This window comes from Oncorhynchus nerka, linkage group LG19 (genome assembly GCF_034236695.1).
Source record: "Oncorhynchus nerka isolate Pitt River linkage group LG19, Oner_Uvic_2.0, whole genome shotgun sequence".
In the NCBI taxonomy this organism is placed as follows: domain Eukaryota; kingdom Metazoa; phylum Chordata; class Actinopteri; order Salmoniformes; family Salmonidae; genus Oncorhynchus; species Oncorhynchus nerka.
In genome coordinates, this window is record NC_088414.1 from 16,591,429 (window position 1) to 16,610,520 (window position 19,092).

Below are 19,092 nucleotides of genomic sequence, written 5' to 3' on the forward strand. Positions count from 1 at the left end.
TTAAATGCTTTATCAGATGTGTTCAGCTCCAGGCGAGATTGATTACTTTGAAGGGAGCCTCGGAAAACAAATCCAAACATGATTGTCAGCATCATCAGGATGGAGATCATGTCTCATTCTCAATGAAAGTATTTTTTGAAAAACATTTAGAGGCATGGCTAGCTGGCCTTCTAGGGACACAAGTTAGCCTCCACTCACGCACACCCATAATACACCTTCCATTTTATCCAATTTATTACAAAAAGAGCACATACAAAAAGGATAATATACAAGCCTTGAAATAAAATTGAAAAAAAAAGAGAACAGTTTCGGTTTAGCGATGCAACTTTTAAAATCATTATTAGTAGTAATAAATAAAGTACAAAATTCCACCAAATGTGAATCTAACATTTTACACAATATGCTCATCCAGTTCTTCATCAACACACTCATCATTAATGAGCTATTGCTTTAATATTAATGATAAATAGTTCTACTCTCCGATAAAATATCCTATATTGAAAAACATTGCGCAGTCACAGCTAAAACAGCAGATATCTCATACAAAGGTGGCGGTTGCCCTTTCACTGGCACTTTTTGGGATATTTTCTCTTTCCTTCAGTTTTTGTTTGTCAGATGCAAGCAGCAGCAAAATGAATTATTTGTATTATTCTTAGTGTAATCTGCAAATATTTTCACCATATACTTATATACCATCGAGAATATATATATATATCCAAACCTGAGAAATACATGCATTTTTAGTTAGTTTGTGCTTTAAGAGATCCTCTGTTCTTGTTTTCCCTTGAGAGAGGATTGTGAAGGGAAACATTGGATGGGTTCTGAGTGACGGGAGGGATGGACGGTCATGAAAAAATAAAGGGAAAGTGAAAGATGGGAATAATTAGTGTAGCGTCGATGAACACAGTGAAACCTGCCTCTTTGTAGAAAGGTTTTGGTCAAATATTTCATACATTTTTTATAAATCAAAGTTATTTTAAAGGAATGGTCTGATTTGGTACGATTTAGAGTTTAACTAAAAAAAGGAGAACAACTGGTTATGTCCAAATACTCCTAAATAGCTGCTTTCATTTCTCTCATAAGGTAATCACAGATATATTTGGTTAGTGAAAGCATTAATATGCCAACCACACCACCGGATGATCCCACACTTCACTTATGGGGGCTGACATATTTATTTCACCTTGCAGGTTGGTCAGTGGTGACCTTAAAAAGAGAAAGGAGGGAATAAGGGAGGAAAGACAACATTAAACACTATTTGGAGATGGATTTTGGGTAAATGAATGCGGTTTAAATCATAAGGTAATATCTCTTGACACTAGAAGCGAGGCACTTGTTGGACTCAACTACATGTTTTTCTGGAAAAGAGGTAAGGAGAAATATCCCATGACAAAGACGAGAAGGAACATGCTTCGTAACAGACAGAATGGATAGAAGGATGAGACGCAGAGAGCTGGAAATGACAGAGTATATAATAATGATGATAATACATCTATGTTCGTAAACTGTTATGCCAGTGAGAGGGTTCCCATGTTAAAACTAAGAGTGCAAAATGAGAAACAGGAAAACAAATCAACTAAAAACCATTTCATTTCATTGCAGTTTGTCCACTACGTCACAGCATAGGGGATAAGGGAAAATTGCATTGAATGGAATGTAACCAAGATATCCACAGCACCACATGAGAAGGGCAGGCCAGACAGCTCAGCTCGGGACAGTAAACATAGCACAGCCGGCTCGAGGAGAGATCAAACAGCAGTTTTTTTTGTTTAATTTCTTCAGGAAAAATACAACTGCATGCGGAGCATTCCCATTTAAAACAACGCAAAAATGAGGTAAATCATTTTTTGTTATTTCTAAATAAATTGATTAAAATTGCAACAAAACAAACTATATCAAATTAAATATGTACCCATGATATCTACAGTTAGTAATAAATTATGATTGTTAAATACTTAAGGCATCTCAACTGACAACACCCTGTGTAAACTATCAAAACATCCCATAGAAAACTCCACTAAAGGAGGAGGCAGTATCAACACTGGCAGTGCACAGGTCAGTAAGGGTCTGTCCCAATCCTTCACAACTAAGTCCACAGGGCAATTCAATTTTTCCTAATGCTTCAATACTTCAATACAGTCCACAATCCATATGACAGATAGGTTCTTAAGGATTGGCACTGCTATGTACTGTTTATGCACATTGACTTAAACGTCACAGGGCAACAGATCAAAAGGAAAACATAAAATATCAACATTTAAATCCTTCATTATTTTTTTTATTTTTTTTACAATAAAAAGTGTTCTATGACCCTTATTTTGCCCCCCCGTCCGTCCGTCCGTGTGCACTGTGGATACTGCCCCCACATCACACAACATTCTACATTGTTGTTCTAGCAATACAGCATAGAAACCAGCATAGCAACAACGAGGGGAGATCTGTCACACAAAAACACAAGTTCAACAACTAAGCTCCTCACTCGGTCCAAAACATTGCGTGTTTATATACCTAAATATACAGAAACCAACGCAAATGCAATACCAAAGAAAGAGGTTGTTGCTATATCTATCATCACATGTGCTTGTTCTTTAGGCAATAAGGTAAACGTCACAATAGGATTCCATTTTGTTTGCCACCAAAAAGGGGCAGGATGAACACACGCTACAGGTCAGGGACAGCCACTGACATGGTGCTCAGTTCTTTTTTCTTTGTTAGTGTTGAGAAAGATAGTCACAGCTCAGATTAACTAAGTCATGCACAGACAACCCCCTCCCCTCCCCTTATAATTTTTTTGTACGCTAACACAACAGCCCAAGCCAACATTGAAACATGCATTTCACTACACTGCTCAGCCATAACGTCTGCGCCAGGAGGGGATGGCACAGAGTTGCTGTTTCCAGGGCAGCTAACCCTCCTGCATACCCAGAATGCCCCACACCTCACCCAGTCACTGCAGTGCATGATGGGGGATTGGGTCTTACTACATTTCTTTTTTGCATTTTTTAAAGTCCTTATTTGGCTTTGTATTCTACAAGCACTCCAATCAAACCACCGTTAATCTAACTTCTATATTCCCCTTTAACCCTTGATACACACTTGAACCCGCACTTTAAGTTTGTCACGCATGATCACGCATTGGTTAAATACACACTGAAACCCACACACTGGGGCAGAACACACACATTAACCCGTGCTGCAGCAGGTCAAGCGATACCATAACTCTTTTGGTGAAACACTCACTAACCTGTGTATTTACTCAAACACACGCCAACCCATGCATTGGGGCAGGCCGATATGGCAGCGGTGAAATAGTCGTATTATGTCCCAACACTGATGACAGCATCAGTCCCAAGCAAATGTACAACTACTGTATTGCTGTGTCTGATACTGCTACTGTACTACCACAAATGATCTGTAGGCAAACATGGCGACAGGGCTTTTACGTGATTGATTTAGATTCCTGTTGTGGCAGAATAAGCAAGGTGTGTGTGTGTGTGTGGCCAGCTGGCAAGTGGGGTAGTGTGTTTTTCACTCAGTACATTAATGTCATGGCTTTAAGAACATGCTACAAAGACACAGGAAACAGGACACACACCTGCCTCCCCTACCTACAACAACACGACGGCAACAACACCCCACCTCCAGCAAGCAACTAGTAAACCGTGTGTGTGTGTGTGTGTGTGTGTGTGTGTGTGTGTGTGTGTGTGTCTTTTTGCCGGGGATGTGCTTTTATTGAGAGAGAGAGAAAGAGAGAGAGACTCCATTCTCTCGTGCAGTAAGTAATCCTGGATTGGCTCAGTAAAGCGAGAGTCAGAGGGTGATGTCACATGACGTCTGGAGACATTTGGCAAGCACCCGTGTGAGGAGGGACCAGGGCCTGGGTGGATGGGAGCAGGAAACACACCAGGGTGATTGACAGCAGCCAGGCCGTCAGGCTTCACCCCCGGGCCATCAGCTGTCAGGATGGAGCTGCGTCTCGATGTCCACGCGGCAGATTGGACACTTTCTGCTGGTCGCCAGCCACTGGTCCACACAGCCTTGGTGGAAGAGGTGCATGCAGGGTAACCGCCTGGACGGGTGAGGGGGAGAAAAGGAGGAAGATAAATCGTCTGGTCATCAATTCACATATATTGAAAGAAAGAAATATACGGTATACACATCACACTGGTATATTTTATATGCTCCCAAAGGTTATTGATTGACGAGACGCAGAAATGGACACAACAAATCACCTTTGGGAGCATATCAGTTGCAGCCTACTCATTATTCAGAGGGTCCTGACAGTCATTACCTGACATCCTCTGCGTCCTCCAGCATCGACAGGCAGATGGTACATTTCTCATCCACGTCAGTCTCCTCGTCTTTCTCACCAATCTTCATATCCAGAGGCTTCCTCTGTGGACCAATCGAATGACATATCCAGACTATAATCAAATGGGGTCATCAGTGCTCAAGAGTTTTTAAAAAGAGACAAAAGGCTTCAGAAGTAAGCGACATTGCTTTAAAAAAATATATATATTTCTTTTAACTTTGTTTGTATACAACACCATAATCATACCACACAGAATGCTAACCTGTGCTTGTGTATCTATGATGATTTGGAATCATGCTTTAGTGTTGAGGTAGGCCTGTCTGAGACTTAAAAAGCCCATGAGCTTGAGGATGTCTTCTTGGTCTAAGACATTAGCAATATAGCTCCACTTCTGTGTATACTTGTAGCTGAAAGAGCTGCCTCCTCACCTTCTTGTATTTGTGTGGGAAGGTGAATCTCTCTATGGTGGTCTGAACTGCTCCTCTACTGACACTTCCCAGCCTGTCTTCAAGCTGCAACAGCTCCTAGGGCACAGGAGAACAAGGCTTTAGACAGAACTTCACTAGGCATTTGCAATTACAAGTCCACTGGTAACGGAATATAGAACAGATAAGGCATTGCCGTTAAAGCTAAATTGTTAAACATGTATAGTACACATTAGAGGTCGACCATTAATCGGAATGGCCGATTAATTAGGGCCAATTTAAAGTTTTCATAACAATCGGAAACCGGTACTTATGGACACCGATTTGGCCGTTTTATTTATCCTTTATTTACCTAGGCAAGTCAGTTAAGAACACATTCTTATTTTCAATGACAGCCTAGGAACGGTGGGTTTAACTGCCTTGTTCAGGGGCAGAATGACAGATTTTTACCTTGTCAGCTCGGGGATTCAATCTTGCAACCTTACAGTTAACTAGTCCAACGCTCTAACCACCTGATTAGATTGCACTCCATGAGGAGACTGCCTGTTACGCGAATACAGTAAGAAGCCAAGGTAAGATGCTAGCTAACATTAAACCTATCTTATAAAAAACAATCAATCATAATCACTAGTTAACTTCACATGGTTGATGATATTACTAGTTTATCTAGCGTGTCCTGGTTGCATATAATCGATGCGGTGCATATTCGCGAAAAAAGGACTGTCTTGCTCCAATGTGTACCTAACCATAAACATCAATGCCTTTCTTAAAATCAATACACAAGTATATATTTTTAAACCTGCATATTTAGTTAATATTGCCTGCTAACCTGGCTCGTTGCGAACTCTGTGAAGACTATTTCTTCCGAACAAAGACATCCAACTTCGCCAAAAGGGGGATGATTTAACAAAAGCGCATTTGCGAAAAAAGCACAATCGTTGCACGACTGTACCTAACCATAAACATCAATGCCTTTCTTAAAATTAATACACAGAAGTATATATTTTTAAACCTGCATATTTTGCTAAAAGAAATCCAGGTTAGCAGGCAATATTAACCAGGTGAAATTGTGTCACTTCTCTTGCGTTCATTGCACGCAGAGTCAGTGTATATGCAACAGTTTGGGCCGCCTAATTTGCCAGAATTTTACGTAATTATGACATGACATTGAAGGTTGTGCAATGTAACAGGAATATTTAGATTTATGGATGCCACCCGTTAGATAAAATACGGAACAATATTTCACTGAAAGAAAGAACGTCTTGTTTTCGAGATGATAGTTTCCGGATTCAACCATATTAATGACGTAAGGCTCGTATTTCTGTGTGTTATTATGTTATAATTAAGTCTATGATTTGATAGAGCAGTCTGACTGAGCGATGGTAGGCACCAGCAGGCTCGTAAGCATTCATTCAAACGGCACTTTCGTGCGTTTTGCCAGCAGCTCGTCGCTGTGCTTCAAGCATTGAGCTGTTTATGACTTCAAGCCTATCAACTCCCGAGATTAACGCTGCTTCGAGGGAGGCTGTTGTCGATGTGTTCCTGTTTCAAGCCCAGGTAGGGGCGAGGAGAGGGATGGAAGCTATACTGTTACACTGGCAATACTAAAGTGCCTATAAGAACATCCAATAGTCAAAGGTATATGAAATACAAATCGTATAGAGAGAAATTGTCCTATAATTCCTATAATAACTACAACCTAAAACTTCTTACCTGGGAATATTGAAGACTCCTGTTAAAAGGAACCACCAGCTTTCATATGTTCTCATGTTCTGAGCAAGGAACTTAAACGTTAGCTTTTTTACATGGCACATATTGCACTTTTACTTTCTTCTCCAACACTTTGTTTTTGTATTATTTAAACCAAATTAAACATGTTTCATTTTATTTGAGGCTAAATTGATTTTGTTGTATTATCTTAAGTTATAATAAGTGTTCATTTAGTATTGTAATTGTCATTATTACAAATAAAAAATAAATAAAAATCGGCCGATTAATCAGTATCGGCTTTTTTTTTTTGGACCTCCAATCATCGGTATTGGTGTTGAAAAATCATAATCGGTCGACCTCTAGTACACATGTATAACACTAGTAACAACAGATATAGAATACAGCTATAGGTAAAACAGAATATGGTAGGATACATCTAGAGATGGACGTTTACCTCATAGCTCTCTCGTACAGCCGAAGCGTGGCGTGAGGGGTTGAGGCTCTGTAGAGCCAGCAAGTGTAGCTGGGGGTATGGATAGTTTCTGATCTCGTGTACAACCTGTAAAAAAAAACACACAAAACACTTTAGTCATTCACAGAACATCGTAAGATATGACCGAAACATACAGCACGGGACAGAAGTCAAGCAAAAACCTAAACCTAATAAAACAGCGAGACAGACACCAAACAAAAGATGTTAACAGAGACAGACAGACAAACCACCAACATAGACCCCAAAACAGGCAGCACACAGTCTAAAAAAAAGCTAAAGCATAGATCTACAAAGACACTGAACAATAAAGATAGACATAAAACAACAACAAAGCAGAGACAGACCAAAACAGCCAAGTCATTGGTGTACCACTTGAGTAGAAGTCGTGTTCCTGGGAAAGTGGTGCATTCTGGGGGATGCCGCCAAGTAATGCTGATAGTGCTGTGGAAGCTGCTGGAGCTGGTACTGATGGTGAGAAAGGCCGGCGTCCACACTGAGGTCCCTACGAACAGAGGGACAGTGAGCGACCTTGATTAACATCAACACAGAATATGAAGGCGTTTACAGACAGGCTGCGATAAATAGCAATTGAACCGCAAGAACATCGGCCTACTGTTTGTAGAGACCAGGTCCCGGTTGTTGTCAGCTCGAATGTTGTCATTAAAACATTGTTTGATTGGTTGACAAGATTAACTCTGCTCATTGGTCAACCATGCACAGCGGCTGCTCAATACTTCAGCTAATTTCATATTTTGGCACCTCGAGCACCGGGCTAGCAGCGCAGCTCATGGTAGCGAACCGCTTCTGTAAAATGCCTGATGAACAATTATCAAATCAAACTTTATCGGTCGCATATGTACTATATGAGTGAGAGAAAATAGATTGTATTCACTTGGCTGAATGACAGAGATAAAGATAAAAAGTGCTCATGTTACTAGCTCCTTACAATGTAGTAAAATGTCAAACACTTAAAATGTAAAGTGGAAGAAAATACAAAAAAAAAAAATATATATATATTTTTTTAATTAATCAAGAACGGCAGGACAGTTGAGCTATGATCTATGGTCAGTTTAGCATTTACCTCCCAAATTGTTAAGGTTGTGATTTGGAATGGGTATGCTAATAATAGATCCGTTCTTATGAGTAACTACCCAAAGCCATAAACACTCCCGAGGTGCTCTCTACATGCAGGTGGAGAGACACCTAAATCAACAAACACACTAATGCCTGACAGACGCGGAGGTGGAACAATGACTTAACGTCTCCATGGTTCCCGGTTTAATTTCAAACAGTGACTCACCAGTCTGTGCCCTCGGCCAGGTAGCGAGGCTGCTGGCTGATTGGCTGGGGGACGTGGAGGGGAGGGGTGTAGTCATACCCCGAGCGGAGCCTGTGAGGGTTCAGAGGAACGCGCTCCTGTGTTCGCCTGCACGGAGGAGGCATTTACATCCATTAGCATTTGGAAATTGGAGGGGCTGTAGTGCTCTAATGTCTGTTCGTGTGTGTGTGAGAGAGAGCGAGAAAGAAGGGTCGATAAAGTGTATCAAAGTGTGTGTCTTAATGAGCATCCAAGAGTGTGTTTAACTGAGCATGTCAAAGTGTCTTGGAGAGTGAGCTTAAAAAAAGTGTGTGGTCATACCGGGAGTGTGGGAGGATCCTGCGGTGCTGCGCCTCTAGAAGCTGCTGCTGGATGAGGTATTGCTGGTGTAAGGCCTGAGGTAGAAACGGAGGCCCCTGGACGTCCTGGAACTGAGGGGGGGCCGGCAGGGCCGGAGGTTGGTGGGGGGCTGGAGACAGGTGAGGGGCCAGGCCAGTCTGGGGGGGCTGGCTGGCATGGCCCAGGGGGAACTCTGCTGAGATGGGAGCCTGGGGGCCGCAAGGTTAAAATGTCGGCAGGAGGTAGCATGGCTGTGCTGATGCCTGGTGAAGTGTGCTCCTGCGGGAGACAAGCGCACCCAATCAGGATTTAGAGGAAGTAGGCCTCAACCAATCAAGACAAGACCGAAAAGTCACTCAGCCAATCAGACGATAGAGAATCACACCCACCCGGAGAATAGACAGACAGAGTGATCAACCAAGACAAGAGAACACTCACCCAATCAAAGAAGACGCCAGAGAGAGTAGAAAGATTGAGTGATCACACCAATCACAGACAGACAGTGAACAGCCAAACAGATAGAGGGAGTCAGTCACACTCAATTAAACATCACACAGAACTACACAGACATTTTACATTACATTTTAGTCATTAAGCAGATGCTATTATCCAGAGCGACTTACATAAGCAATTATAGTTAAGTGTATTACTCAAGTCACATCAAAACAGATCTTTCACCTAATTGGCTCTGGGGATTTGAACCAGCGACATTTCAGTTACTGTCCCAATGCTCTTAACCGCTAGGCTACCTGCCGGCCACAGACCGATCTAATGATAGCTTAATCACACAAAATATGACAAACAATCTGACAACAGACAGGAGACGTACAAATCATTCTCAGACAGAAACCAAAACCACGCACACAGAGTTTTAACCAACACAATCGTAAAAACACATTCAGAAACAAACTGACAACACACACACACACACACACACGAGATCACTCACACACAGTCATACAGATCAATCATACACAGAGAGAAAACAGAAAGTGACCTCACCCAGGAAGAAAACACAAAACAGATGAAAGAGCAGATGAAGAACAGACAAAGTGGAGGGACGTCTAACCTCCAGAGAGAGCCAAACTATTCAGCTCATATCCTGCCGTTCTACAGAGTCAGCCGGGAGTGATGGGGTTCATTGGGCACCGACCGACTGGCCTTTAGTTTGATTTGGACTTCAAGCAGGTCTCTGATAATATCAGCTAAGTTTGATTTCAAGGTTTGATGAGGACTTTTGCTTAAGTAGGTTTGTATAAAAGTTATAAATAAGTACCCTGGGTTTAATTGCACCTTGAATGAACACATATTTTCATATGGTACGGAGTTCTAGTGTATGAGAATGTTTAACGTGATATGGCGGTACATATTTTCAACGTTCAACATGCTACTTATTCACAAGGAAAACAGCCACTCTCTACCTGCCTGTCCAGCTGTGAGATGTAACTGCAGTATTACCATCAGACCTCTGAACACTAGGCATATAGGCCTCTCTCATTATGGAGCCTGGCATTATGGGATCAACTGATAGATCCACCAGCCACTTGGGGTGCGACTCAATAGTCTAAAGTGGGGTCCTCATCTTGTCTCATTTTCTTATATCTTCGCTGATCTGGAAAGACAAGGCAGGTGAACACAACATGGCAAATAGACATGCCAAAATTGCTTTCACTTGTCCAGGGTTGCCAGTTTCCCGATGGAACTTAAGCTTACAAGTTTTTAATGATGCATCTTTCCTACAACGGCCCGAAGACACCACGAAGAAAGAAAGATCGCTAAGTGCGTGGTTGGAGGGTGTTTCTATACTGATAAGATCGAAAGAAAGGAAATAATAGCATAACAGACGGATCAGCTCCTAGAGAGATATTACCACCTACGGCTGCATATATTGAGGTGGCTTATTCTAATGCTTACCCCCCCAAAATTCACAAAATCACCTACTTGGCACATCATTGCCCGCATTTTAGGCTACACATCATGAAATATATTGAGACAAATTACAGAAAGTAGCCTACAAGTAGAAAAATAAAACACAATTGAACATTAAATGTATTTCAATATGATTGAATAAATAGGCTTATAGCCTACTGTTTATATTTTAATGCAGCATCTTGGTTTTCATTTGATGCATATTTTAATATGTCGCTTGTTTGTATCAATTGCAAAGACAGTGGCAACTTTGTATTTGTAGTCAACTTTACTCTGAAGTTATCGGCAGTCAGAGACGGATAACCTAAGTGATTCTATGTTTAGCGGACATCTGTGTATGAAGTCATGAAGGGCAATTTTTTTTTTTTACGCATTTAGCGCTCTACAAGTGGTCTGAGGCAGGCGTTAGATTACGAGCGTTTAAGTGCAACGTTAATAACAATGGTTTTGGGAAACAGCTCGGAGATTTAACGACGCTCCAACGAAGGTTCTAATGAAGAACTTAAGATCCTTTTGGGAAACCGTCCTTCACACAGATCTGAAAGAGAACTGGGCTAGAAGGAAAGGACACAAGAGGAAGCCAATACAGACAATTAGACTATTGAGGTGCAGACCTGTAGCTAATCCTACACTCCCATCTGAGGCAAGCTGCTGCTGATATATTCCCCACGTATCACCCCCGGGTTAATGCCGCCTCTCGGTCTGTCTCTCTGTTCCTCAAAGGAGGAGTTGTGAAGCGCTGGCCAACCTGCTGAATCAGCACACTGCTGGGTCGCAGCCAAACAATCAATATCCATTACACACAGAAGGGAGGTGAGGAGGGGGAGGCAGCTGCTCCTTCAGCCCCCAGCTGTCTGAGCCGGGGAGCAGACTCCAAGGTCTGGGACTCCAAGGCCTAGTTTATTCAGCAAGCAGGTTATTCCTCACAAAACAAGAACAAAAAAGCCAAAGTATTTAAAAAAAAAAAATGTACTCCATAGAAGGGTCCTTCGGAGGAAGGATAGTTGACATATGTTCAACTTGTATATGCCTGTAGAGTATATTATGTTCAACAATGTATTGAAAAAATAGCCAAATGAAAAATGGTATATTTTCAATATTCATGTTATTTTACAATATTCATAAATGAATATAAGAAAATTGTGATTGAAATCAAAATACTACTTAGATTACAGAGCAAGCGGAAAAGCTTCATATGACATCAATTCTGGCTTTGTAGCACTTACCAGATGAAACACTATGGAGTCTTAAAGGAGGCCAGAGCAAGGCCAAAATGTCACAAATATTCCAACTTCAATGAATTATTTCTCAATTAAGCTTCAAGATACAACATGTAAAATGTATGTCAACAATCCTTCCTCCAAAGGACCCTTCTATGAAATACATTGTGAAAATCCCCAAAGTCATGTTCTTTTTTTGTTATAGTTTCGTGAGGAATCACCCAAGCTATTTGACTATTATTGTGATAATAAAACGATACTACTGACCTCCATAAATGATAAAGAATGGCTCACAAAACAGCTATGCAACTTCGTTCTAATTTGATGCAGAGACGAGAGGGTTTAATCATTATCTTTACTGTTCAGAGGGGAATTTTAAGTAGCACTGCCTCTGTAATGATTATGATAAGCAGAGGTGTACTTGATACTTTTAGCTGATGGTTGAATCACATTGTGTAACCAATTCAAGTGACAAATGTATTTATCTGATACAGTGGTTGGACTATTTAAATTACAACCCGAAAAGGTTACTTCAGATCAACTCAAAATTGTATAACCCCCCCCCCACCATAGCCTACGTAATTCAAAGCAGTTTGAATGTTTTAGTCACAAACTAAAATGACATATTCTGCTTGGTTGTTCTTTTGCTACAGTATATATTGCCCTGAGACACAGGAAACCCAGTGAACCTCAGCCATAAGAGGAGAAATTGTGTTGGCTGGCTGAGGAAGTAGAGCGGAAAAAAACTGTTGGCTTCTGGCTTTGGTGGAAGAGGATGCCATTTCAAAGCATTTTCACTCCGTTCTGACGGAATGCTTTACATTTATGTTATTTTACAATATTCATAAATGTAAGAAAATTGGGATTGAAATCCAAATGCTACTTATATTACAGAACTCAAGAACAAACGGTTAAACTGACCCCAGTAACAAAGGAGAAACATGATCATACATTTTATTAGATTTGGATATAACAATATCTCATGGTGGATGTGTCCTATGATGACAGGGTTGTCCCCAGTATTTTTTAACAAGGTGTTGCTGCTGAGAAGGGGGGCATTGGACCCCCTTTGGACTCAAAACATTGTTTCATTTTTGAACACCTGTCACAAGGTGTGCGAGCACCCCTCTTACATTCCTTGGAGAGAACCCTTGATGATTCTAATCATAAATGGACCATGAAATAGCCTACTAAATACACCTTACTTGGCACACATTGCACCACTGACAGACTGAGCAGCATACAGCCTCTATAGCCTATTATTGACTGTCTGTCTACTCATACCTCTGTACTGAGCTCAGGCTGCAAATCTCCTGACTGGTGCATATCTGTGCTCAGACCCTCCAGAGCTGCACGCACACACCCAGCCCCTCCCTCATGGTGTGGCTGCGGCATAGCTCCCCCTCTTGACTGACAAGCCTGTAGCCCTGCCCATACATGAATGCAGCAGTCTGACGTCCAACCCGGCTGTCTCTGCAGCTTTATAATCACTGCTACTACTCCCCCCAACATAATCCCCATCTACACTACACACCCCATTCCCTCGGCAGCATAAGCATCCCATTATTTTACAGTGCACAAATAGAGGGGTGAAGAGGTAATGTGTAGGCTAATCAGTGCAGTAGCTATCAACCAATCATGAAGGATTTAGTACCTAGGTCTATCTGATGTAATGGCATGTAATCTGCACAAGTGCAGGGTTTAGTAGGAAATTGCAAACTGGTTTGAGGGGGTAGCTAAGAAACACCTTATGTTTTACATATAAATAACCCTAAGTATCAAAAGATTCATAACTCATTATGGCTGTAGGTGTCCGGTGCATACTAAAGTATAGTAAGATAAGGTGCATATATCAATTCTAGTGATTTGTGCATTATTTCATCACATGATTAGAATACACATGTAAAGTCTAAAGTGGCTGCTTGCATGGAACACTACAGTAGGGTTGAATAATTTGTAATTGACTCCCGAATATGACCTTGTAAGCGTTTGAATACCAAGGCGGTGACAATAACCTTTACCTGTAGGTAGGAAGGCTATAAACCTTAGCCAGATATCTTTGGTCTTTTGGTACAAGAAACTGTCATAGAAAGCCTCTTTTCCCAAAAACATGAGATATTCATTAAACGAGGGCAGTTGACCAAATTTAACACAATCTAGCCTAAATTTATATCATCAACAAATAGGCCTAGCCGACATAAAAGCGGTTTTACCTTTACCTTGTACAAATATTTACCCATTTTCAAATTGCACTTAAATCGGATCCAACTTCGTCTGTGTATAAAACTGATACAACCACAGTCTGCTTAAGACATTATCCAAAAGGTAAAACAAGGCAACTCAGAGATGTTATGCTTCTGTCACAGATTTATACCGACTTAGGGTTGATGTAATGTCTTTTACTGCAAAGTGTATTGAGCTTTTCAAATGAATTTTAAATACAGTATCATTCATTGTATAAAGTTATTTTGCTAATTGAGTTCAGTTTGATGCTGATTGATCTAGCTCACCTGAACAGCTAGGGGTCATTCCATATTGAAGCAAGAGAGAATTATGCATCTAAGTGTATATGTCAAGGTAAAGACATCACTTGTTCCTTGTGCTGTAGTGTTGTCAAAGTAAAAGTTTCACTTGCTAGTTTTGAGATACAGGCAAGTCTATCTATTTGCTAGTTTATATAGCAAATATAACAATTCAAATGCTTTATGTTGACCAACTCAGTCTGTACAGCAATTGAATGGCTGGTGCCACGTGTCAAAACTCTATTGAAGAACACCAAAGTAAACAGAACCGGCATAACCTCCATAGCATTTAAATCAGTGTTTTATGTTGGGTGTCATGTAGAGGAACTTCAAGGTGTGTATTCAGCCTCATAACAACACTCAATCTCCCGTCCTGGTCAGTTTCTGAAAGACACTAATTCAAGATTCATTATTTTGCAAAAGATTCAACGCCAAATTCATCCGCTGCGTGCGACACATGGTGCATATACGGAATAACACTTTTGTAACCAGATTACAACAATCTTTAAAAAACAAACCGAGACTGGCAAAAAAGGGTGAAAGGAAGAAACAGATTTTGCTCACTATTACTACTACAGTAAACAACCAATGTGTTACAGCTGACAAGAGTCAAATACAGATGGAATGTGTATTGATTGGGGGGGTGACTATGGTTCCAACATTGATCCCTGCCTCCCATGTCTGTCAAAATGTATTTTCCCAGTAGGACCAAGTGATTTGACTGTCCCTAACCCTATGATTGGGAGTGGGGAGAGAGCAGCACCCTGAAGTGCCTCCGCAAGAGCGAGATGAGAGCACAGGGGGGGGGGGGGGGGGGCTGCCTTAGTGATGGCACGGTGGTGGGGACACACACACATGGAAATCAGCAAAAAGCACACTGAAGGTTAGGAAAAATACTACAAGTCTTTATTGGAAAATATTAGTATGTGTGGCACTGTGTGATAATAGTAATAATAATATAACTACATGCAAATAAAGACCAAAGGCAAGGCCCGACCATGCTCTGTAGGGTTAACAGAACAGAAGCAGCATCCAATGAGTAGATGTGTATGCTACAGCACATTTCAGTACAGCAGGGACATCTCTACACCAAGATTTACATTGGAATCTGCTGTTCAATGTGAAAACATAAAAGTAATAAAAAATGATCATGCATTAGGTTCTAATACAAGAACATAAGGTAGAGAAACCACAACCAAAGAATAAAGACATTTTGATTCTAAAAGGAGTTCTACAGCAGTGCAGGATATACACATCCCTGTAAAATGGATAGCATTCTGTGGAGGTGTTGAGACTAGGGAATTTAGCATGACTGTGGATCACAAAAGGAATATTAAAAAGCAAGTCAAGTCTCGAAGATTCGCTGTGACAGACTAAATGGGTTCATTCAATTAGATGAGACAAGGGCTCATACACACATATAGGATTATGGCTGGCCTTTTAGCCACCAGAACAGGTGCATGGACCATCAAAGGTGGCAATTTAGGATCATTTGGGGAAAGGGCATGCAAATTAGAATGCAGATTTATTGCAGCCAGTTGTCCAATTGGTTATTTGCGATTAGGATGATAGCATTTGGAAGGGGGAATGAATGTGAATGTGATGCGTTTCAAACAGGCCATCAGGTCCAATTGACAAATGCAAGTTGGTACAATGCACCTTAGATTCAAGAGGGATGACTGGAGACAGTTATCCACAAGTTCGATCAAGCCGGACTATAATCTAATCGAGGGGCCAAGGGGTCTAAATGTATCCACTTTACAGAAATTTACAGCAAAATGTAGTCTATCCACACTGAATGGGAGAATCACAATGACATTTTGTAGTACTAGGTCTAAGGCTACAATGGGTTATTTACTAAAGAGCAACATGACAGTTTAAATAAAGACAAAACTGTTTTCCTAGAGAAGGTGTTATTCTTTAGTCTGTTACACAGAAGGATACGGTATGAGTGGGAGAACTCGGGTTTTAATGCCAATGTCGTCTTCAGATGGAAATAGGAAATGAGGAAGAAGGGGTTCACAATACAGCTAGATGCAGAGAACAGGCAGAGGCTACGGCAGACAGCAGCAGATGATCGTTAGCAACACAATGGAAGGGGACAAAGGTCTGAGAAATGCGGAATGTAGCGCCAGCCTCGATACTATGGAACAGGAAAAAAGAACACAAATAAAAGCACAATGAAATCATTGGTGCTAATGCATGTCTCTTAAAATGCACGTTCATATGATTATTATTACATGATTAGTATAGCCTTTTACCGCATATGGAGTATGTTACTTATTTTGGCCGCTTTGGCTAGTATGGTGTTTGCAATCGAGCGAAACAAAAGGCAACCAATTGTGCTCGTGTTTTTCCTGGAATATATAACGTTAGCTTGATAGCTCAAAACTAGACATAGGGTTTGGTTTCGGGTTTGAGAGAAGAAAAAAACCATTTACAAAGCTACGGGATAGTGTTTCTGACCGGACTATAGTTGACTAAGAAAACGCGTCACTAGACTGCAGTGCATTTTAAAACGCCGAACGTCAGCCAACCAGCTCAGATTGATTGAACGTGGCAGTCGTTTTCGGGAGTTAATTGCATAATGAAAATGTATATAAATGAGGGATTTTAGTAAGCCGATTTAATGTACAGTCTCTGCCAATAACATTAAGCTACCTACACCAAATAGTTCGCTGAAGTCAACTAATCCCACACAGTACACACTAACACGATATTGTCACTCGCCAAAAACCAATACATAAGGATAAACAATTGATGCCACTGATGTGATGTTCGCTAACCAGCTGCTCGACCAGAGTAAATACAACAGCCAGTTAATGTATTAGTCGACGGTGTAAAACATACATTTACAGTTAGAGTACTGTAGGCCAAATTGGTAGAAACGACTCCGCTAGTTATATCCTACTGTACTGTTAGTAATAAAATGGACTATTCTACTGATGGTCCTTGCGCGTCTATCAGCCTAATAGTAAAGGCTGGCTCAGCCAGGGTGGCCCATACCACATAAACTAGCGGTGTTGGCTGGCTAGCTGCCATTTTGCTTCGTTAGTTAGCTTGGCAATTTAACGTTTGGCTTTGACAATAAGAATTGCAAGCTAGAAAGGATTGCAAACATTGCGCATTCGTTACATCAGGTACACAAGTTGATTATTTCGTTTGACCTTGTTCGATTAGTTACAACCTTTAACGTTACTGCAAAGCCAGATTTTAGTCGCTCGAGCGAAGTTGAGCTAGCAGGCAATCTAGCTAAGCAGCTAACGTTAGCTGGCTGGCTAGCATTATTAGCTTGGCGTCTGGCACTGCAGATGGCAGTTAGCTTTAATATTTACTTCGTACAGGAACGAGAAAATACCTAAAAAATTGACATAATAAATACATAACTTTACCTCTATTTCTTACAGAGCCAAATACGGGAAGAACCAAATATCCGACATGTACTAACACCATCCTGGGTCCTTTGTTGTATCGCTAGCCTGTGAGACAGATGGTCCATGGAAATGGTCCCTTCCAATCCCTGCACATTCAAACGGACAGGCTGCTCAGCTGCCTGGCATACAAAGACAGAACGAACCAATCAATGAACACCTCTCTTCGTAAGCCTCTTCCTGTGGCACACGGGACAGCCAATCAAATCAGCGATTTGCGTTTTGCGAATTACAAAGAGGTGGTCATGTCCGTCTTCTGGACATCTACTCAAGTCAATCAGGCTCAGATCCATCCATATCATTGAATTTCTTTCATACCAATACACGATGCTGCTAAAAATGTACACATTGTGTCATGTTCCTATATGTACTCCAGGACATTTTTTTGTTGAAGGCCTATTATTTGAAATAAGGATATTGTCATGCCATGGTGTCCTGGCTAGACTCTCCAGTCTGCACCACCAGAGTTAAGACAGGACCTGAGCAAGTCTGACATGGGAACAGATGGAGAGGGGAGGTAAGAGGGGGTCACTAAACTCAATCATTCTCTACTCAGTGGCAACCCTTATACCGCCTAGCCTACCCACCACTATGGTCTTGCACAAAGGACCTGGAGCTCTTTACTGCACCCCCGCGGTCTGACTGTCGATGCCTTTACGGAGGTCATGCTCCAGCCACAGATATAACCTAATTTACCTTTTAGTTTCATATCATATTGACTGAGAGACTGACCAACACTCTTTGACATCCCCACTATCAAATTGACCCTTTACTTAGTGTGAGAAGTAATCACAACGGTCATATTGATCAAATCAGGAGAAAAAAAATGGAAAACCATTCCTATGCATTGTTGACACCAGTTGAGAGATTTGGTTAATTTTGGTACAAAATATGAATATTCAGACACAAAGAGCGTTACACTGATCTCGGAAGTCTGATGGCAATAAAAGCCCCATCACATAGCTATCTTTGGATAATAAAAGGATATTCCTGCACACAGATTAACTTCTGCATTTATTTGCAGAGTCAAGCAAGTACGTGGTGGAAATATTTGTTTAATATTGTGTGTAGGCTATGATCGTTGGTTTGTGAAATTAATTACAAACTCAATGCAGTGACAGCTCGGTCGTCCTCCAGCAGGCAGCAGTTAGCTGAAATGAAGTCAACACCATTTTCATGCCTATGACATGGCGGGGTAGGGGAAGGTAAATGGTGACATGCAATATAAACCTGTGGATTGTTTACAACATATTGAATAACCTAGTATTTTACCATTAATTTCAAGGACTCGCTTACTGGTACTTAACGATGGTCCTTACCTCTGTGAACGTTTGTTTTGATTTCTGCTAGGACAGGGCCCTCTGGTGGTCAAGTGTGTACTCTACAATCACAG

The 19,092-nt window shown here is 41.1% G+C and overlaps 1 pseudogene; it reads right to left on the bottom strand.

Annotated features, from left to right (window-relative positions):
• Nucleotides 1-216: 216 nt before the first annotated feature.
• Nucleotides 217-17,841, bottom strand: LOC115101114 (E3 ubiquitin-protein ligase ARK2C-like; annotated as a pseudogene).
• Between the last annotated feature and the right edge of the window lie 1,251 nt (nt 17,842-19,092).